This window comes from Canis lupus, chromosome X (assembly GCF_003254725.2).
Source record: "Canis lupus dingo isolate Sandy chromosome X, ASM325472v2, whole genome shotgun sequence".
In the NCBI taxonomy this organism is placed as follows: Eukaryota; Metazoa; Chordata; class Mammalia; order Carnivora; family Canidae; genus Canis; species Canis lupus.
In genome coordinates this window covers 112,412,197-112,421,731 of record NC_064281.1, presented here as the reverse complement: position 1 = coordinate 112,421,731, position 9,535 = coordinate 112,412,197, and positions in this window count along the sequence as shown.

The following is a 9,535-nucleotide window of genomic DNA, read 5'->3' as shown; positions in this document are numbered from 1 at the left end:
CTCTGTCTCTCTGTCTCTGTCTCTCTCTCTGTGTGTTTCTCATGAATAAATAAATAAAATATTTAAAAATAAAGAAAGAAGGCATTCAAGGGGTTAAAAGTTCAGGGAAGTCCTTTTTTTTTTTTCTTTTTAAAAGATTTTACTTATTTATTTGACAGAGAGAGTGGGAAAGAATGAGCTGCGGGGAGGGGCAGAGGCAGAAGCAGGCTCCCAGCTAGGCAGGTTGCCTGATGCAGGGCTCGATCCCAGGACCCCTGAGATCGTGACCTGAGCCGAAGGCAGACACTTAACAGACTGAGCCACCCAGGAGCCCCAGAGAAGTCCTTCTAAAGGAATTAATTACATTGTTGAGGCTTCAGAGTCACAAATGCAAACATTACCCCACTAAAGTTCCCCCCCAGGACCGAGTGGAGAAATTTCTCTCATACTTTTCATTTACTTTCAGCTCATTGATACAACACCCAAATGCATTTACGATTTTCAAAACAACTTTATTTGTCTACCTTGAAGTCTAAAGTGATGTCTGGCACACCCCTGTCTCAAAATGCTCCAGAAGAGGAAATGAAAGTGTGCCAATGGGAAAGGAAAGATGTAAAATAGAGATGTCAACAGGAGAACTGACATCCTGTCAGGGCAGATGCAAAATACTGGGAGGACATTCAGGAAGGCCTCCACCCCTTCAGTGAAAGGGTCTCAGCTGGAAACTCACTAAAAAACCTTTAAGAATGATCAAAGCATTCATGTGAACAGGATGACATTCATTTAAAAGGGGATTACAAACACATAATCTTGAGCCATTTGCAACAGATGAGGGTCTTGATCAAAATGCTTGAAGCGATGAGCATTCCACTGACTTTGCTGGCACGGAGAACAGGGGACGGCTTTGCAGAAAGGACAGAGAGCCCAGCTGCTAACCTTATTCTTGATTCCTCTTGATTCCACGATTCGTAGTCCTCAAATTTAATTTATGCTTTGAAAATAAATTGAATTAAAGAAAAAAAAAACAGTCTATTTTTCGAAAGCAGTGACTCCCGACTACAAAGCTAGAGGATCAAAGCCTTTGGATATGTATGACAAGTGGGCATAAATATGTATGTGTGAGAAAGCTGCTTCCTCATCATACAGGCAGCATTCCATTGTTTTCCCAGAGTTGGTTTATGAAGGGGTTTTTCATGATGCAAAATGTAAGTTGCCATAGATAGAATGTTCCAGATGAAGGATGGGTTCCCAAGCCGGCCAACAGAAACCAAATAACCTCTTTAATGAATGAAAGAAACCATAATTTGAAAACTCCTTGAAGATGGGCTATTGTAATAGAAAGGACATTGCACTTGGATTCAGGAGACCAGCATTTGACAGCCATCAATTCCTTTCTTTGAAAAAGAATCCAGGAACTTGAGCATTCCCAGCTTTCTCCTCCCATTGTAAATGCGGTCAAGACCCCCCAAAAATTAGCATAGCATTAATCATGACTGTGACTGGCTGAGAGCAAGAGGTAAGAAGGGAAAGAAAAAAAAAATAGAGGGAGGTTGGCAGCTATGAATGAGCAATACCAAGGCCATAGCAGAGTTTAAATCATGGCCTCACCACTAACCAGCCCAGTGACCATGGACTAGTCACTGAATGTTCCAAAACTTCAATTTCCTCATGTAAAATGGGCATTATAATAGTGTCCATCTCAAAGAGTTGGATTAGATGAGAAAAGACATGTAAACTGCTTTAGCATGGTGCCTGGAAAATAGTAATTATCAGTACATGTTATCTGTTATTATCAAACCATCCATATTATACTCTATTAATATTAATGGGAATGTTTTAATAAAAATTTTATTGTATTCAAAAGGAAATAATTATACCAAATCCTCTCAATTTGGACAGGTTGTCTGCAGAAATTTTTATCCCCTTTCAACTAGTCCTTAGGGAAATCAATCATTTAGAAACTCCGGGACAAACAGATATAGCATGATTATCTAAATAACGTATCTCCCCAAATTTGATAAGCATTTTACCCTTACATGTCCCTGGACCTTGGAAGTCTCCAGTGCTCCCAGAATTCATAGCCCTAGAATGAAAAGGTCAAAAGGACATAGGTCTCACTGTAAAATGTCAGGGTCAGCAAGACATTTTAGATCAATGTTATTAGCTGATTGGTCAGTTTCTCTAGTGTAACGCTGCCCTTGAAGGGAGGTTGATATTTTCATGATTTGAAAAGAAGTGCCAAGGGCTCCAGATTTAAAATGGTGACTGTTGAACAGCCCATGATGCAGCTTTTCTAACATCTCACAAAAAGGCAGGACAAGATAAGATCACAATTATCATTAAATTCCAGGAATTACACTTAACGTAGGCCGAAGATCCAGGAAACGATTCCAGTAATGCCTAAATGAAACTGAAGAGAGTCACTGTGAAGCTCAACAGATAACCCCTCCGATCTCCTGATAACTGGCCCTCCTGTCAGCTCCTCTTTAACAGTAAAGAATCCGAGGTTCAGAGAGGTGAAATAACTTGCCCAAAGTCACACAGCCACTAGATGGCAGACCCCACCTTTTCGGGTCCTGAGACATTTATGGCGTTCTGAACTATCCTAATGAACTTTCAACTTGCATATCTAATGGTATCTTAAAACTTAATATGACCAAATCAGAAGTCCTGATCCTGCCACCCTACTCGCTGGGGCTGAAGCCTACTCCAGACCCAGTCTTACGTACCTCTGTAAATGATGTGGCACCCGGTGGATCGAGCCGAAGAAACAAACAAAATGCACAAGAAAAGCTAGAACTCAGTCTTTTTAAAATATATATATTTATTTTTATTGGTGTTCAATTTGCCAACATATAGAATAACATCCAGTGCTCATCCCGTCAAGTGCCCCCCTCAGTGCCCATTACCCATTCACCCCCACTCCCCGCCCTCCTCCCCTTCCACTACCCCTAGTTCGTTTCCCAGAGTTAGGAGTCTCTCATGTTCTGTCTCCCTTTCTGATATTTCCCACACACTTCTTCTCCCTTCCCTTATATTCCCTTTCACTATTATTTATATTCCTCAAATGAATGAGACCATATAATGTTTGTCCTTCTCCGACTGACTTATTTCACTCAGCATAATACCCTCCAGTTCCATCCACGTCGAAGCAAATGGTGGGTATTTGTCATAGAACTCAGGCTTGACTCATGTTTCTTCCTTGGCCTGCACATCCAGTACGTCAGATGTTTGTGTGTGTTAGCTCTACCTTCAAAATATAACCCTACCGGTTTTCTCCATTTCTAATAGCTGCCACACTAGTCTGAGCCCCCGCCATCATCTCTCTCCTGAATGATTGTAAAAGCCTCCTGAATGGCCTCCCTCGACACACAGCTTGAATTATGTTTTACAAATACAAATTATATCAGATTTTTCTCATGCATGTAACCCTGGAGTGATGCCCTACAGTTCTTACAATATAACCCAAAGTCATTAAGGGGCCAACAGGCCAATCCTATGATCTGGCTTCCAAATACCTCTCTGACTTCATCTCTCTCTTTCTCTTTTAAAAATTGATTAATTAATTCTATTTAAATTCAATTAATTTACATAAACTGTATAAGTTTCAGAGGTAGAGTCCAGTGATTCGTCAGTCTTATATAACACCCAATGCTCATTGGATCATATACCCTCCTTAATGCATCACCCAGTTACTACATTCCTCCCTTCTAGCGACCCTCGGTTTGTTTCCTATGATTAAGAATCTCTTATGGATTTCTGACTTCATCTCTACCTGCTTTCCTCATTCACCAGATTATGGCAACATTGACCCTCTTTTGGTTTCTTAAACATGCTAACTCATTCCTCCTTGGTGGCCTTTGAACATGCTATTACCTCTGCCAAGAAATTTCTGAATCAGATCTTACAAAGTTCTTTCATTATTGTCATTATTTGTCAATATTTCACACTGTGAATATTTCATTATTGTCATTCAGATCAGCTCAAACCCCACTCAAGGAATCAGTGCTGACCACCAGTTTTAAGTTATCCTCTATCCTTATGGTGTCACCTTTATGACATCATCCAAAAGTGTTTTCTTCAAAGCACTTGTCATTATCAAATCATTCCTAATCATCCATCTGTTTTGAGGAAATAAATGAAGACCAACCAAATGAGAAAAGGCAAGCTTATTTATTTAGAGTTTTCTATAGCAGAGATGTCAGCCTCCATCGCTTGTGTTTGGCAGAGATTCAAAGGCAGAGAGGGAAATGGGAAAGCTTTATAATGGAAAACACCAAAGGCTTTAAGGTATGACCAGATTGCAGGCGGTTGGCATGGGGAAGCTTCTGGATAGTAACCTAAAGCCAGGCATCCTATGTGATTGGTGATGGGTGCATATTTGTTTTTTTCTGGTCCATCCTTAGTTTGAAGTGGAGACAAAATTTGGGAAGTTGCCAGTTATTGGTCAAGTCCTGGCCATTTGGGAGCCAATTACTAGAGACAGTAGTCTGACTTCCTATGAGTCTGACTTATAGCAGGCTGGCTTTCTGAGCTGTTTATTGGAGATAAGAAGCTGGTTTTCTGGGCAAGTAGCTGCATGTCAGGGGTCAAAATTCTATTTTTATATATGATTGCCTGTTTGTATATTTAGTCCTTCAATTTGCTGGTCTTATATGTCTCCCAAATGGAATCTAAACTCCAGTAAGTCAAGTATCTTGTCTGTCTTCTTCAATGTGGGCTCGCTAGTGACTAAAACACTGCCTGGCACATAGTAGCTGTTTGATACATATTTGATCAACAAATGATTGAAAGGTCAACTGAGAGCTCAAATCCTTTACTGCTATATATTTGTGTCCGAAAGCCAAATGCACAATGAAAAGACAGAAGTACAGAGATTTCTCTTTGGCCAGCATGATTGACTGATTTTATTGATGTATTGATCTGATATAACTCAAGCATGCTAATTTGGTCCTAGTGGAATAATCTCCCGACCTTTAAAATGGACACTAAATTCTATCATACATTATTCATGGAGGCAGAAGATGTGTCGTATTAATGGCAACTCTTAACAGTAAATGGGTACTTTGGCACAGATGAGGGTGGGGCACTTTTGTCAATGGCTCTGAAAGAAGTCAAACTAGTCATGATGGGTTCATTCATGATTTGATAGATTTGAAAGAGGAAGAGAAGCCAGGCTTTTAAAAAAAGTTGCAGATAAAGAACCTGTTATAGTAAAATTAAAATTTTTTTTTCACATAAAGGGAATTTAAGTACAAAAGAACAATGTGGCACTAATGTTAGAAATGAGTCTCCTCAACTATTAGTTCAAAACATCCTTGGGAGCCTCCCGTGGGAAATCTGAAGCTGACCCCCTTACACGGAGGGCAGCGGGACACTAAAGAATGAGGTAGGCCACTCTAGATTGGTAGGTGGCAGTTTTAGTAACAGGAAAACCTACATACAAAGCTGGACTTGGGTGAACACATCTTAGAAGTTGATAGAAGCACATATATCATCCAGATGGTCTCAACACATCACTATCTCAAGGTTATGTCCTCAGGGAAGCTTCCAGGAGTGGGCAAGGTAAGCATAAATGCAGATGCCAAGGACAGAGGAGTGGATGAGAAGCCTCTGATTGCTGGGGTCTGGCTCGCAGGTCATCGGTGGTCACATCCTCTCAGTGACCTCCTCCAACATCAATTCCACCCCTGGAATCCCCAGAGCACTGAAGTGTAGGTTCTCTTAGCTACTGGCTATGACCAATCTACATGGTTGCCTTCTTTACTGGAACATGAGTTCTTTAAGGGGATCCATGTATTAGAACTGTGACCCATAGTTATATCCCCAACCCTTTTACAAAGTAAGTATTCAGTCTATGTTTCTAAGAGCAAGAAACTAATACTGCTCACACTTTGTGTGGTATGGCAATTCCCAGCACAGGTCTATCAGGTTCACCGCTCAGGTCCATCAGGAAAGGCTGGTAAAATAAGGCAGGGATCCCCAAGAACATCTTCCTTTCCTATCAGCTAATCTCATCCGACAGCATTTGCTGTGATTTTTCAGACGTGCTAAAGGTGGTGTCACAGCTTCAGTAGCAGGATTGGGCCTGGAAGCCAGGGCTAAGATGATTTCACTGATGTCTCTTTGGAAAGTTTTTGGAATAAATGAAATTGGGTAATACTTTGGCCTCGCGAAGGAGACTGCTTTTATTCTACAACTCCTTGCTTTTTAAAACATTATCTTGGTTTATCTTGCACTAAAGAAGGTGCACAATTTCAAGGCCTTTTGGTTTAGATATGATTTAGTGAAGTGTTTCTGAGGGACAATTTGTCGAAGTATCCTGAAAGCTCTGAGAACCTGACATACCGCTGTTAGGAGTTGGTCGCAAGAAAATAAAAACATATGGAATCCACATGATGGAATACTAGATAACTGTTCAAATTCTTGCTTTGAGGGAATATTTATGAATATGAACATATGTTCATGCTGTGGTGCTAAGTTTTAAAAGCTAAAGGATGGCATGTAAACGATAATCCCATTTTCCGATGTATTAAGAATATTGATAGTTGGGAGTTTGCAAGGCAGCCACAGGGAGAGGAGAGAAAAGAACGTGAAAGGAATGAACGACGGAAGGGAAGCATTGCCATGTTGGAGGTGCATGGCGCAGAGGCAGCTGGAGAGCCTGCCATGCTTTTCTCTCCTGAACTGAGGACTCCAGCCTGCAGCCCTTGGAAGTCTATGTTAACATGCGCCACACCAAGAAGAGTAGCCCTATCTCAGCCTGCTGTGTTCCTTGGCCAGAGACTAAGGGTGGAGCTGTAGATTTGGAATCCAAATATCTATTGAGTTGTTCTAAAGTGCTCATTTAGTTTATGCAGTAATTCATAAAATGTCCCATCACACCATAGCGATCCATTCATTTCCAAAATACTCATGCATTTATAGGCATTAATGAATTGCAGGATGCTAAGCAGTGTGCAATATGGTTACATGTGGTAGTCTTATAGTCTTACATCCATCTAGCCACAAAATACACTCTAATTTCATTGCTGAAACCAAGCTGATAGGATATGGTAATAAGCTGACATAATTAATGGACATACTAGCTTAAAAATGGTATCAAATAGATTCTTTATGATGAAATGGCCTAATTATTGCATCAAAGGCCAACAATCTCGCACTAAAACAAATTAATTTGGGGGGCATAATTCATTGATGATTACATAACAATCAATGTGGAAATATGTAACAGTGTCTATAAAAGACATTTTCCTGGCGATGTGTACATTGCAAAGTCTACTGGCTCAGGGCAGATGCTGTGTAATAATTGGAATTTTTCGTCTTCTACAGTGAATATTTTCTAGGTTCTCTATGAAATTAGATCTGAATTTTAAATACACATAAATACACATATAGTTGATTCAGCTTGACTATCGAAAAGAAGTTCCTGATCTTTAAAAAAGGATGTGTTCTTACTACCCAATGCCCCTTCTACCACAAAACACAGCATAGGCATTTGCAAGTAGCAGATAAGAGAGAGTTTTCAGATCATGATGATAAAAAGCCACACTTCTGTTGGAGAGATTAAGTACTGGAGGACATGGCTGAAGGGGAAAGTCCCCAAAAGAGCTATTTACAAACCTTGCAAGGGAATGAGTTTTTCTGGTGGAATGACCTTCAAGGTCGGAGAGCAAAGGTGTTCTTCTATAGGACTCTATAAATCATATACTTTGAGAAACTAATGGATGCCAGAGAAGAATCTCATGAGTTCAGAAATAATATGGGGGGTAGGAGAAGGTGTCTGGGTGGCTCAGTCAGTTAGGCGTCTTACTCTTGATTTTGGCTCAGGTCATGATCTCAGGGTAGTGGAGCTTGCTTAAGACTCTCTCTCCTTCTCCCTCTGCCCCTCCTTCCCTCTCTCTAATAAAAAAAAAAGTGAAAGAATATGGAGGGGGTCATCCTGAAAATTGACTGATGGTTGTATATTTCTGGGAACAGGATAATAATTTTTCTTCAAGACTGAGTGGAAAGAGTGGGGACTGGAGAGACAACAAAGGGAGAGACTTTACTATTTACTGGGACACTCCTATGTCCTAGGCACACTGTGAGGTCTCTTCACACAAACTCACTATTCCAAGTAAAAAGTATGATACAATAATTTCCTGGTAAGCAGAAAAATAGCATGCTTTCTCAAAGCAAATCAATTTAGACCAGCCAAAACCAACTGTACATGAAAAAAGATTTTGAATAGGCGAATACTCTGAGCGCTCCTATCTGAAAGTCAAGAATTTAAGACATTTTGTTAATTTTTCTTAATGCAATTAGTTTACAATTATTTATAGATAACCTGTGATTTGTCTTGTCCCAGCAATACAACTAAATTTTAATTTTTTTATTATTTTATTTTAAATCCAGTATAGTTAGCATACAGTGTAATATTAGTTTCAGGTGTACAGTATAGTGACTCGACACTTCCATACATCACCCGGTGCTCATCACAGCAAGTGCACGCCTTAATCTCCATCACCTGTTTCTTCCATCTTCCCATCGACCATCCCTCTGGTAACCATCAGTTTGTTGTCTATAGCTAAGAGTCTGTTTCTTGGTTTGTCTCTCTCTCCTTTTTTTCTCTTTTCTCATTTGTTTTGTTTCTTCAATTCCACATATGAGTGAAATTGCATGGTATTTGTCTTTTTCTGACTGGCTTATTTTGCTTAGCATTATACCCTCTAGCTCCATCCACGTCATTGCAAATGGCAAGATTTCTTTTTTTTTTTTTTTTTTGATGGCTGAGTGATATTCCATTGCATAAATATACCACCTCTTCTTTATCCATTCATCTGTTAAAGAACACTTGGGGGACGCCTGGGTGGCTCAACGGTTGAGCGTCTTCCTTCAGCCCAGGGTGTGATCTTCAAGTCCCACATCGGGCCCCCCGCATGGAGCCTGCTTCTCCCTCTGCCTGTGTCTCTGCCTCTCTCTCTCTTATGAATAAATAAATAAAATATTAAAAAAGATAAAGGACACTTAGGCTTCTTCCATAATTTGGTTATTGTAAATAATGCTGCTACAAATTTAGGGGTGCATATGTCCCTTCAAATTAGTGTTTCTGTATTTTTGGGGGTAAATACCCAGTTGTGAGATTACTAAATCATACTTCATACTGTTTTCCACAGTGGCTGCATCAATTCACATTTCCACCAACACTGTAAGAGGGTTCCTTTTTTCTCCACATCCTTGCCAACACCTGTTGTTTCTTGTGTTGTTGATTTTAGCCATGCTGACAGGTGTGAGGCGATACCTCATTGAGTTTTGATTTGCATTTCCCTGACGGTCAGTGATGTTGAACATCTTCACGTTTGGGTGGCCATCCGGACGTCTTCTTTGGATAAATGTCTGTTCATGTCCTCTGCCATTTTTTATTTGGATTACTCATCTTCTGGGTGTTAAGTTTTACAACTTCTTTACGTATTTAAGATATCCAAATATTAAAGCAAGGCAATGATAATGATGAAGATGAGGAATAAGAGGATGATAATATCACCTCTTATTTTATGATATAGATTATAAAACA